The following is a 13,182-nucleotide window of genomic DNA, read 5'->3' as shown; positions in this document are numbered from 1 at the left end:
CAGAGCCTAGGGCTTGCTGATCAGAAGGTCGGCGGTTCCAATCCCCGCCACGGGGTGAGCTCCCGTTGCTCGGTCCCTGCTCCTGCCAACCTAGCAGTTTGAAAGCACGTCAAAGTGCAAGTAGATAAATGGGTACCGTTCCAGCAGGAAGCTAAATGGCGTTTCTGTGCGCTGCTCTGGTTCGCCAGAAGTGGCTTAGTCATGCTGGCCACATGTCCTGGAAGCTGTCTGCAGACAAACGCCGGCTCCCTCTGCCAGTAAAGTGAGATGAGCGCCGCAACCCCAGAATCGTCTGCGACTGGACTTAATGGTCAGGGGCCCCTTTACATTTACTTTTATACAACTACTAAGCAGCAGCAAGAACAGGCAATGTAGCAAGTTACCAGTGGTTAATGGCATGTGTTTCTTTTCTTTTTCCTCCTTTTTGTAGAAGTCCAATATAATGCTCAAATATGGCCCAGGATAGTGGGCAAACAACATTCTAGCAGCCATGGTAGCATACATAAACAGTCTCTTTAGATTCCTTGGTATCTCTTCCCCCACTATTCCGAGCAAAAAGGTTTTTATAAAAGGTTATCTTAAACATTTTTTTAAACTCATTATAAATCATTTCCCAGAAGTCTTTTGCCCTTCTACAAGTCCACCACATATGCATAAAGGTACCATCATTATATTTACATTTCCAACATATTTTGGTGGAATTTTTATACATCTTTGCAATCTTAACTGAGGTTAGGTACCAACGATACATCATTTTCATGTAGTTTTCCTTTAACGAACTACATGCAGTAAATTTTAGATTTACCTTCCACAGCCTTTCCCATGACTCGAGTGGGATATTATGTCCCAAGTCCATTTTACCATTACATCTTTAACCATGATATCCTTTAATCCATTGTCCCTTATTGATTGATTGATTGATTGTATGAGTTACATATCCGCATATACACACGGAAAGTGCCTGGGGGAATGTGCTATAAAAACTCTAGAGATACATATATGCTGAACTGGGCTTTTAAAACTTTGTTTGCTATAGCTTCCTTCCACGCTTATCAAGCAGTAGTTCCTCCAGGCTGATCGGAACCTTCCTAGTATATACTAAGGGAAGAAGAGGCAGTTGCCAGGTGAGAGTGAAGAGTAAAACAGACATGTGGATAGTGAGTGTGTGTGGTTTTTTTAAAAAAAAGTCAAATTATGGGTATTTTATTACTTCCACTGAAATTGCTGGATCTTCAAGTGCTTTTGCCTGACTGGATTGCATCCAGTTTAACTGATTCTATTTATACAATCCATTTTGAGATTTGCGTTCTCCCTTCATGTATATTTTAGTATGGTATATGCAAATAGTTGAAATAGTTTCTCAAACATTAGCTGAATCCAGTCTGTTTTAATGTTGTTTGAATTCTGTTACCCTGCTTGTCTTCCCAGGTATGCCAATTTATAGATTAATCTGGCACTTCTTAATGTGTTCTATAGCTTCCTAGCAGCCTGCAATTAAAGCACCAGTGGCTTCCTTATTCATGCATTCAGAACCTTTTCCAGGATTTTTCAAAAGCCCAGTATGAGCTGTGTGTGATGATGGTATTAATCCTGCCTTGTTGCCATCTGGGCAAGGGATGAAATCAACTTATTTTTAGCTGACAGTACCTTGTCCAGTCAAAGTTTCAGGATGATTAATTTCCCTGGGAGTTTGTGTGACGGAGGCTTGAACCTGCAAAGCTACAGCTGTCTCCTGTTGGCAACTCTGAGCTAGTTATCACCAAGAGTTAAGGTAGACAGGCACTTCGTAGCAGTTGAGAATGTCGTATCCAGATGTAATTTGTTGAGAAATGGTACTTAAACTCGACATGCTGTTTATATGACAAACAGGTGTATGTTGTGTTTGTATCTAAGATATCAGTGCCCTCTAGGCTGAGGATGTTGTCCTAGAACAAGTCTTTGGGTTTGCTAAAGTGGTGTGTCTAGCTCAGACAAAACACCAGTGTGCTGCAGCCTTAGAAGATATCAGTTCAAGAGTCAGATAATGTTCTCTTGTAAGACTGTTTCTCATGTAACTAGGATCATTGACTTAATTTTACTTTAAGTCAGTTTTGTAATGAAATATACTCAGTCGAGAGTGGATTTCATGCTCTTTATTCAGCTCATAGTGGTGAGGAGGAATGAATGTTTCCCCAAAGTATCTGATTTATATACTTTATTTACACAATGGGCTGCACGTGATTGGCTAATTCCGGAATTCTCCTGTAGGCCAATCAGGTTGTGGATTCACTTCCATCTGGAGCCGGATTGGGTGGCTCCTGCAGACCAATCATACTGCTGCATTGTTCTAGGACCAATCAGACTGCTGCATTCTGAATCCTATTGTTCTAGGACCAATCAGACTGCTGCCTTTTGGATCCTATTCAACTCAGTACATAACAGTAAATAGCAATAATACTTTACCACTTTGCAGCCACAGTTGGTACACATTTACTAGATATCTGGAAATACCCGTGAGAACATGTACTTTCTCCCTGTGATTTTGAAAGCCAAAGCTGCTCAAAAGTGAGGGCACATAGCTAAAAGGAAGTTGAAAGGTAGAAGCAAGAGTCAAATTTATCCAAAATATTTGGCAGCAATATTGAAGATTGGGTAGAAGGCATTCCACATTTTATGCACCATCAAATAAGAAGGCTTTTAAAAGAAAAAATGGCATAGCAGGTGAATTTACAAATACCCACACATCAGATGACATGACAGATCAAAACAAACTGTGGTTTAATGTGGACAAAGCGCAAAATTTGCTGGACATGTTGCTTTCTTCCTCACTGATCAAGTTTTGGTACTGTGTCTTATGTAGTCACCCAACCACACCTTGCTTCCCTGTCACACTTTCTGAGTGAGGCTCCTTTAGCCTATTTTGACAGCTATCATGGGACAAGGAGTTGCTACTGGAGAATAGACGGCTGAGAATTTCTGTCCAGCTTTCTCTTCTCACTAGATCGGAAGAAGAATTTGCATTACAATTCAGCACCAGCTCTTGTAGATAGAAGCGAAAACAGTATCATAATCTCATCTGCTGCAATCACTGAAGCTTACACTTAACACTTGAATGGAGATATTATAATATATATAAGAAAATTGGGAATCTGTTGCTTCTGAGGTAAATTAAGACCAACAACAGCTGCACTTGTTTCACAACCATGCCTTCCAATCTGTGTGTGATTAGTGAATTGATTAATCTGAAACTACTGGCAGTACTGTACAGCTCTGCTGAAAAAGCAAGGGCGGTCCTTCTTAAATCTCCAGGCGGCTTTCATCTCCTTGCAGGAAATCTCCTTATGTTAATACCTGCCTGTTGGTTATAAATGACACATTGGGCTAATATGAACCAGAGAGATCAAACGGGGTTGGCAGGGCTCCCTAACTGCAAACAGGATAAGGACCGCATCACATAACGGCAGAGGCAAAAACAGTGGTTGTGAATATGGTGTGTTAATAATCTCCTTCCAAACTTCCCGCAGGCTGTAGAATATCAGCGTTGAGTAATAATAAGAGGATGATGACACAGGGTGAAATTCAACATCACATTATTACAGACATTCAGTCTGCAGAAGTACACCAGCTTGCCAGACAAAAAGATCCTTCTTCCTACCCAAGTCAATTTCAGGGAGTGCAGGAGGACGAGAAACCTCATTGCGTAAGTGGAAGTCCTTGTGCAGGACTTCTGCAGATGGCGCTGTGGGTAAAACCTCAGTGCCTGGGACCTGCTGATCGTAAGGTCGGCGGTTCGAATCCCCGCGGTGGGGTGAGCTCCCATTGTTCGGTCCCAGCTCCTGCCCACCTAGCAGTTCAAAAGCACCCCTAAGTGCAAGTAGATAAATAGGTACCACTTTATAGCGGGAAGGTAAACGGTGTTTCCATGTGCGGCGCTGGTGCTGGCTCGCCAGCTGCTGCTTCATCACACTGGCCACGTGACCCGGAAGTGTCTTCGGACGGCCTCTTGAGCGAGATGAGCGTGCAACCCTAGAATTGGACACGATTGGCCCGTACGGGCAGGGGTACCTTTACCTTTTATCTTTCCACTATCATGCCTAGAAAATCTGCAGCAAAGTATTTACAAAATGTTTATAATGCTAAAAAGTTCTTTGGAATTTTTCTTGATATTATTTCTAATAGTTTCTAATTTGTAATTTTTTTAACTGTTAATTGTTCATTTGAGCTGTTGTCAGTCAGTCAGTAGATTTTATTGTTTATAGCCAATGGGCCACAATACAGTATGAGCAGAAATCACACAACTACAAAATCGAAGACATTACATGCACCAGACCAGGACAAATCTAAAATTTAAAAACATTCCTTCTAGTCAGCATTCTTAAGGTTGGGCACGTGCACTATCCAGAAAGGTTGCCCTTATCATTCTTGCTGCCAGTGCCACCCTATAGCTGATGCATTTATCAACATCTGCCACTTGAGATGCTATGTGCCATTATGAGGAAATTTTTGTGGAAGAGTGGCGTACAAATTAGCAGATGGCGATGAAGATGATGAAAGAGAGTCACAGTGTATTCTCAAAACACAGTTCTGCAGTCTCCCCAGCAACAGGCCTTTTACATCTTTCTGAACACCAGGCTTAGGATTCCAATGGATGCAAACCACAGAGGGCCAAATCAGACATACCATTATTAAGTGCAAACAGGAATTGGACCAGCATTCTCTCCTTTGCTGCTGTCCTCCCTGCCCCCCTGAAGCGCCAGGTTAGGTACTTTGGTTGTAATCTTTCAAAACAAGTTATGTCTGAAATGGGGAACTGTGTTTTCATGCTCATTTACTCTCTAAGATTTGAAAACATTGTTTGATCCTTGTTAGTAAACAGATCCTTATTTCAGGCTTAATGGGAAACAGTACATTAAAGAAACAAGGATCAAAGTGTCAACGCTGGTACATAAGAGGAAGACTGGGTGCGCTCATGTCCCAATGCTCATTCCTGTCCTAACAAGCTGTGGTTTATTAAGCCAGGAATGTTAGCATTCAAACCAGCCCATATTTCTACCAGTTACATATACAGCCACCTTTCATCTCACATTTTGCAAGTGAAACTATCCCTTCTTGGAATTTATCAACAGCATGTCGATAATTCGAATATGGCTCATCACTGTCACACAGTACAAAATGTTGCACCATTAGTTCTGTCTCATTAAATTCAATTAAAATCCAGAAAGTCATTGGAAAAATTTTCAGCACCAAGCTAATCAGACTCTGCTAATGAAAACCAATTGCATTGTGATGGAAGATTAATAGATGTGAGCCTGTAAATGCACACATCAGAAAGTCTTCATAAAAAAAAAGAAATACAGCAGTCATGATGAACTTCCTGAAAACAATGGGTGGAATTATATGTCACACTCTTCTGAACTCTCCATCTGTGCAAGCATTTCAACTTCCCCAATGGAATTATTCCCCTTCCTCTCATCTCGTGCGCTCTTTTCGAGTTTCTCTGACCCCCCCCCGCCCAACACAATTTTGGGGTGTACAGGTGGTGGTGAGGGGAAAAGCCCCATTGCACAAGCATAAGTCATTGTGTAGGGCTTCCATTGATGGGCACATTAAGTGCTTCCCACCCAATATAAGTGAAATAGCAAGTCAGACCAGTGGAAGGTTTAATCCAGCAGTTCGTTCTGGTTGGCTTCTATCCCAAACCCTGATTAGAATGAAGGCCCATCAATTTCAACAGTGCTGATTCGAATACTCCCAGGAAGACCACAAGCAGGGCAGGAAGGCTACAGCCCTCCTTTAATGGTTGTACTTCATCACAATAGTAGCAGTATGATGGGACAGAGGTAAAGGTAGAGATACCCCTGACCATAAGGTCCAGTCGCGGACGACTCTGGGGTTGCGGCGCTCATCTCGCTCTATAGGCCGAGGAGCTGCGTTTGTCCGCAGACAGCATGTGGCCAGCAGGACTAAGCCGCTTCCGGCGAACCAGAGCAGCACATGGAAATGCCGTTTACCTTCCCGCCAGAGCGGTACCTATTTATCTACTTGCACTGTGCTTTCGAACTGCTAGGTTGGCAGGAGCTGGGACAGAGCAATGGGAGCTCACCCCGTTGCGGGGATTCAAACCGCCAACCTTCTGATCGGCAAACCCTAGGCTTTGTAGTTTAGACCACAGCACGGCCTGTGTCCCATATAGGACAGAGGTGCTTATGTAATCTGGCAGGTGCCTTTTTGCTGCTGCTTGGAGGGATTAGGTGGCAGTGTGGTGTCCCACCATATCATTTGCTTCTGAACCACAGGATTTACTTATCTTCTAGTAAATTTATCAAACCCTCTATTTAGGCCATCTAAGCCAGCAGCCACCACTGCATCATATAGCATTGAATCATGTATGTATGTATGTATGTATGTATGTATGTATAATTTAACTGATGCATTTCCATCCAGCAAGAACCACTCAAGATGGCTAACATTAAAAATAACAATAAAACAAAATCTTTAAAAAGCAATATTGAAAATCAATATAACAACCACTCAAAAGGTAAAGAGTAAGTTTGGCTGGTTTGGCTTTGTTAGGCCAGAGAATCAAGAAGAAAAGGACCATCACTGGAAACAAATTGTCACTTGTAACTATCAATGTAATTTCAGAAGACTTAAATACTCAGAAGAGGGAAGAATCTGGACAAGGGTGCAGGTTGATTCTAAAAGAAGCAGCATTCCCTTAAAGTGGGTGACTGGAGAGGGAAGAGATCAACCTTCTTGCATTCCCAGTAGATATTGTTCATATGCATGCCTATAGTTAATAAAATGAAAATGTAACTATGAAGTATACCTGAAGCACAATGTGTAGCTTGGCCTTTAATGTAACTAAAAAAATAAATAAAATTAACCTTCCATTTTCAAAAATGGCAGATCTGAACAACAGAACAGGTATGTGGACAGCAAAATGTAGGGAGTTTTTACTTTGCTGTCACATAAGAGTATTTTAATTCTCAGTCCTCTGTTCTGGGCAGGTGACCCTAAAGTAAATGAAGCTGGTATTTTGCCATGATATTATCTGTTGGATAAGTAAACTTTCTGAAAAACCGATTTCTGTCTTACTGCTTCACATTGATCATTAAAGTTATGGAGTGCATGGTCTACTGCTCTTTCCTGCTATTCTGAACAAGCAGAGACTCATTGTATGAAGTCCTTAAACAGCCTTGGCTAAACATTACCGATTGCTGTGTTTCAGTCTTCAGTTATTTGGTGCTATCATTTGAATGCAAACCTTGCAGCCTGTCCCAGATTGAACTTTTTCTTGTCCGCTTGGACTATTGAACAAAGAGGGATTGAACAGTAGTTTATTTCTTTTCAGTGGTTTAAAACATCTGCCAGTCTATGCAGTTTTACCCTGCCAAAGTGCAGGGATATGAAGACTGATTAAATATTAATTCTGAAGGGGGATATTTGTATTTTCTATTTAATTATTTGCTGCATTGACTCTCTAACCTCTATGCGGAGAATCAGCTTTGCAAGTGGTGAAACTGAGAAGACTAAAAGCTGATTGCCCTTATGGTTGAAACTTAGTTAATAGCATGACTCTCATAATTGATTTGCCCTGTATGGTGGAATGTCATCCATTATTATGAGCAAGGACAGCTTTCAGGATTGCTTGTGCTGTGTTGTAGCTCTTTTCCCACTTACACAACTTTGGATGCAAGTAGAGCTTCACAATATGGTTTCCTTCCTCCCTTTCTCACTGGTGATCTTAGTGGTTCTTAATAGACCACATCTACAATACCCTGTCAAGTGCCACCTTCTACAAGACATCCATGCAGATCCTAAAATAGAAGGTTTGTTGTTGTTGTTGTTGTTGTTGTTGTTGTTGTTTTTAAAATGACAACCTAAAACGTAATAGGACTCATTTTGGATGGGGAGTAGCTGGGCTGTTTAGGTTGCTAGCAAAACAACCGAGACGGTCAGTTAGAAATTAAATTAAATGGACTCAAAACAGGTGAATGACAAGAAATGAGACTTGTGTTTGGTGGTTGGGAGTAGTTGTGTTGTGTTGATCCCCAAGCTCCGATGTATTCATCTGTTTTCCCCAAAGGCTTTAATTGTGAATCCCAAAAGTCAAAGGATTGAGTGGTGGCTGATAGAACCTAGACCTGGTAAGGTGCCTCAAAAGTGATGTGGGTGGAGCCTAGGAGTTCATATGGGTAGAGCCTAGGAGGTTCCTGCTTGCAAGGTCCCTTTCCTCCTCCCTCGCAAAGGAACAGTGGAATTTTAAGCAGTTTTCCACACCAGCATGTGACACAACTAGGATTATGCTAAATGGAACATTACAGGCTGACAAGATTTTCAAGGACTGCATTTGGGTTAAATAGCTATTCCCAGTGAAAAACACAATTCCTAATGATGGAGGTTTAATCCTATGTGCATCTTAATGTTGTATTCATTAAAGCTACATTAATGATGGTAATAATGATCATTATTGTTACCTACACAGGCCCTGCTGCAACGCTAGGCCAGGTCAGATGGGTTGCCAGAGCATAGTATGCTCCTATCTCCACCTTCACCTCTTGGTTTCCATTGTTCCATCCATCTTCTGGTCACTTTCCCTGTCCCCTTCTTTTTCTCTTCCTCGGCATCTCTTCCTCTCTTCCCTTCAGCTTATTTTCTTCCATCTATTAATTTCCTTTTCTTCTTCATTACCTACCATCACATCTTTCCTTTTATTTATTCACTAGTCCTTCCACCCCTTCACCATCATTCCTCTTCTTTCCACCCTTCACCATCTCTCACTTGCCGTGCTTCCTTCTAGCCACATTCCTTCCCTGTTTTCACACTTTCTCACCCCCCCAACCCAACAAAATATTAACTCTTCTCCCCTCCATCCCAGATAAGTAGTAGTAGTAACAATGATAATAATAGAAATGGTTATTCACTATCTTCCCCAGGGCAACCCAAAGCGACTTGCAACCATCCAGCCAAAAAGACAAAGAAACTCCCACAGAGCTATATTAAAGCCAAGAGGAAAAAGAAATACCGTATTTTTTGCTCTATAAGATGCACCAGACCACAAGACGCATCTAGTTTTTGGAGGAGGAAAACAAGAAAAAAAATATTCTGAATCTCAGAAGCCAGAACAGCAAGAGGGCTCATTGCGCAGTGAAAGCAGCAATCCCTCTTCCTGTTCAGGCTTCAGGGATAGCTGCGCAGCCTGCATTCACTCCAAAAGACGCACACACATTTCCCCTTACTTTTTAGGAGGGGAAAAAGTGAGTCTTATAGAGCAAAAAATGCGGTACATTAAAAACATCTCACCACTTCTAAAAATGCCATAGAGATAATTAAAGGCCAAAAGCCTTGTTATAGAGGAAGGTCTGTGCATTTGCATAGAATTGTAGGATCATTTAGTCCACCCCCTGCAATGCAGGAATCTTTTTGCCCAACGTGGGGCTCGAACCTACAACAACCCTGAGATTAAGAGACTCATGCTCTTCTGACTGAGATATGTGGATGTTATACATTTTAAATTTCTGCCTCAAAGGGAGACATTCAGCCAGTGTGCTGTGGCACCTGGCGTGCCTTGAATGGTGGTCACGGGAACTGTGGATTAAACCAGCTGATTCTGAAGGTCTTTTGCTAAGCCTAGGAAGCAGGATGTCAGTGGTGTTTGTTATATGCATAGACCCATTGCTTCTTGCAGCCCGAGCGTGCAGAAAGGAAGATTCTGAATAAAATTACCCTCTCTGTTTTTCCTCCTTGCAAATAACTACTGATGCTAATTGCTCAGTTATAATGTTTACCTGTTCTGTGATGATGCTGATTTAGGAGCAGATGTAATGATGAATTCCATGAAATGTAATTAGATACTTCTGGCTTGCTCTGTTTTGCAAGCAAGTGGGCTGTTCTAATTTCCGAGCATAGATAGCACAGGTAGAGTACAGACAGGAGTTTGCATCCTGCCTATAAAATCATTGCTCGCTCATCTTGATTGGAAATGCAGCCTATTGTAACATAATAAATTCAAATTCAGTTGTTTGTGCTTTCAGTAGTTCTTTCCACAAATCTAAATAAGGGGCTATATTGAGATGACTTCAGTGTTCCATTACCAGCTTGCATCGGGAGAGCTTTTTGGGTTTTGTCATGCATCTCCCAACAGAAGTGCAATCTTTAGTAATTGGTTTACTGTAGACTTCCATGAGTAATAAATGCCTGTTAATGCAGTTTACCCATTCACTTCAATAAAATTACTCCGGCTGCAATTTTAAATAATCTGCTCTCACATTTGAAAGTATATCAGTCCTCCTGACATTACCATCTGCGGAGCAGAAAGCAAGTGGTTTCAGGCTTAGACTTTGGGCGACATTTTTAATTTCCACGCATGGATTTAGGTTTATACTGCTGGAATTCCTCTGCAGGTCATGTGGTCTGCCTCTTTGCACTGAGGCTGAATCATCCTTGGCCAAACCTTATTCCCACAGATTATTCTGCCCTCCAAAAAAGATTTCCCTTGTTGCTTTCTCTATTTTAAATTTGCCTATTCTCGGAGAAACCTCTCTATACAACAACGTAAATATGTCTTTTTCTTTAAAATGTTTTTAATTTAGTTAAGGACTGGTGTGGAATAGTGGCTAAGAGAATGAGCTGTAATTTGCAAAGCACAAATTTGTCTTCAGGGTAACTATTCTGAGTAACCAGGGGTTGAGTCTAGACTCAACACAAACTAGACTGTGAATGTGCTACAATCAGAAACTAAGAAATGCGCCACAGGTACCATATTTTTCGCCCCATAAAATGCATTTTTTCCCTCCTAAAAGTAAGGGGAAATGTCTGTGTATCTTATGGAGCGAATGCGTGGTCCCTGGAGCCAAATTGCCCAGGGGTGAAAAGCAGATTGTGCTTTTTTTTTTTAGAAAGAGGGAAGGCGGTGCTGAAACGAAACCGCTGAGCAGCTGATCAGCAAGCGATCGGGAGGGAGATAAGGCTGCGAGTAAAGGAGGCTGCCTGGGAGGGGGGAGGTAAAGACAGTGAATTTGCAAGGAGAGGAGACAGGTATACTAAAACAAGCAATGAGGAGAGAAATTAGAAGAAAATGAGAAGCAAAAAACTGCTCCAGCTGAGGAAAAGACTCTCAGGCAAACAAGAGGGAAGGGGGTGTTGAAACGAAGCCGCTGGGCAGCTGATCAGGAGGGAGATAAGGAACGCTAGCAATAAAGGAGGCTGCCTGGGAGAGGGGAGGTAAAAACACATGGATCCTCAGGATTTTTGCATTGGGTCACCCCAAATTCACCATCAGATCACATAGCATGTCCATGGCTACAGCCTGCACCAAAGAAATCGCACATCCACAGTTTCGTGGGGCTGCAATGGCACAAAAACATGGTTACAAAGCACAGATCCACATGGATCCTCAGGATTTTTGTAGTGTCACCCCAAATTCACCGTCAAATCACATATCATGTTTGTGGCCACAGCATGAACCACAAAAATCATACATCCACTGTTTCGTTCAGAATATTTTTTGTTTTCCTCCTCTAAAAACTAGGTGCATCTTATGGTCAGGTGCATTTTATGGGGCGAAAAATACGGTAATTTAGGCGAATGACAATGTGAAAGGCAGTGTTATTTTTTTATGAATGTAGGAATAATTTATGTCAGACTATAAATAAATATACAGAACTTCCCGATTAGTCATCCACTTTCGGGGACTGTGAAGATGTTCCGGAAGATGTCACCTGGAGACATTGGCCAGTTTATTGTGATGGTGATGAGCTTAGTGTCTCCCCCCCCCCCAGTTTTATCCTCCCCCTTCCTTCTCCTGCTTCAGTGTGGCCATGAAAAGGATTTCAGAAGCTATCATTCCTGATTTGAATTAAACATAGTTAAGCATTATGCCTGAACACCAAACGCTTGTTAATCAGTAACTATAGATTGCTTGAAACAAGTCAACTTTAGAACATATGACTTAAAGTTTCCTTGTTTCAAGAAAATTATAGCAAAGATGAACTACGGTTTTCAAGGTTAGACTGCAGTGTGTCATTTTGTCCAATAAAAAACAGAAGCGGAAGCTTCCTAATTTATTGTGACTGCACCGGGGGAGGACTGAGTGTATGTTTGAGAATCAGACAGGAGGACAGGCTCTTTTCCATCTCCATATACCATAGTGCACCATAATGTCTGAGGACAGCCATTGGGCTGATTCCAAGAATCCATATGAAAAGAAAGAAACTAGCCACTTGCTCCGTTCCACAAATGCTTGTGCAGGAGTTTTAAGAGCATTGCAATAGATTGACTCCCATGCTTCTGTTTGTGCAAGCTGTATTTTTCTTGCACGGCAGTCTAGTACAAGGAGTTAAAACAGACTTTCCTTTGCAGGAAGCACTTTTGGATTCACCATTAAAGTGTTGAGCCTCAGGAGAGGAACAATTTAGATTCAGTAGAGTTCTCAGTTTCTGGGTTTAGGAGAGACTCGAGGAGGAGAGTTATTATGTCCAAGCAGCATGTTTATTTCAGTTTAGATTAAAGCACAACTAAATGGGTTAATGTACCAACAGAGTCTGGAGTGAAATAAATTTGACCCACTGAGATAAGCAGTTAAGATCAGAAAGTAAAACTGTGGTACGGTTACCAAATCAAGTGATTACTATGGTGCTTTGCTTTCTCCGGAATAGGAAATGTTATTTAAATAGTCATGGGGATATGCTTCTCACTTTAACCACTTAAACCATGATCCAGAATCCAGCATGCTCAGTCCTCAGTGCATATTTCTGCAGATGGATGTGCAATAATACATTGCAGCTTGGTGTGAGGTAGTTTCATACACCCCTAAAGGAAACCTCTAAAGTTATCATCTTGCAGTATAACTGACCCACACTTGATGGTCTGTGTGTGGTCAGATGGCAGTGATATCATGTTTACAAGAACCGATGAGAATAAACTTAGAAACTGCAAGGATAATAGTAAATATACACATTTGCCGTAAATATAAACTCACCATGTCTGTCATACATAAGTTGGTGACGTTTTGCTGTCTGCCATATCACACAAATATTTCTTGTTGCACTCTTAGTCTGACCCTTAAGCGTGTCCCCCCCCCCCATTGCCATGGAATATTGTAATCAAAACTTGAATTACTACTACAAATTTACCAGCAAAGCTGTAATCCCATACATTTTCAGAGCGTTAAGGTTGATGCTAGGGTTTCTGCATGCAGAT

General features: G+C 41.6%; 1 protein-coding gene and 1 long non-coding RNA gene across 4 annotated transcripts in view; both read left to right on the top strand.

The window, feature by feature from the left end:
- The window catches only part of PLCB1 (phospholipase C beta 1), a 455,632-nt gene that overhangs the window by 174,367 nt on the left and 268,083 nt on the right, over window positions 1-13,182 (top strand). The window lies entirely within an intron of this gene.
- Window positions 366-6,861, top strand: LOC310673581. Its single transcript, XR_014509135.1, has 2 exons — window positions 366-3,735; window positions 4,039-6,861. It is a non-coding gene; the product is annotated as an uncharacterized lncRNA (long non-coding RNA).

This window comes from Podarcis tiliguerta, assembly GCF_965153285.1.
Source record: "Podarcis tiliguerta genome assembly, chromosome: 3".
NCBI classification, from domain to species: domain Eukaryota; kingdom Metazoa; phylum Chordata; class Lepidosauria; order Squamata; family Lacertidae; genus Podarcis; species Podarcis tiliguerta.
This window is presented reverse-complemented; position numbering and strand designations above follow the sequence as displayed.